The following is a 654-nucleotide window of genomic DNA, read 5'->3' on the forward strand; positions in this document are numbered from 1 at the left end:
CATGCCTCTATAATCACATCATGGTATGTTTTCCGTAACTTTCTAGTGTTTTTTTCTCTTTTTTTTCTTTCTTTTTTTTTTTTTAGTCCCCCTCCCCTCCCCGCCTTCACCCCGTGGACCTTGGCAGGGCTGCCTGCTTCTACAGTTCCTTGTTTCATTTCCATAGTTTCTTATCTGACCTTTGCCCCAAATCCTGTCTCTATCTAGTTCTGTAGTTTTTAATCGTGTCTGGGTTAATCTCTGTGTTCCATTATAAGGGCTATTCCAAGGTCACTATGCTGCTGCTCTACTGATAAGCTACAAGGAACTGACTGAAGGTAATTATCCTACCCAGTAAAGGTTATGTCCTCCCAGCCCGGCTCTTGCCTTCCCTGGGACTGCCCTGTGTCGTGGGTCTCCAGGGGTATAGGCTTTGGTGCTTTCCCTGGTGGGCAGACCCCGGGGGATGTGGGCCCCACAAGCCCCAAATTTATTGCCAACAGTCTTAGTCCAAGTTCTTCATAAGTAGTACATGGTATTTCTGTAACACTAGGGGGTTTTACTGATTCATTCCCCTCATAGTCCCGTCAACCCCCAACATCCCCACCTGGGGAAACAACCTTTCTCGGGGAGGTGGTTCTGGTTAAAACACATAGCGGAGAAACCAAGATGGCG

Source organism: Myotis davidii, unplaced genomic scaffold (assembly GCF_000327345.1).
Source record: "Myotis davidii unplaced genomic scaffold, ASM32734v1 scaffold5872, whole genome shotgun sequence".
Taxonomy (NCBI): Eukaryota; Metazoa; Chordata; class Mammalia; order Chiroptera; family Vespertilionidae; genus Myotis; species Myotis davidii.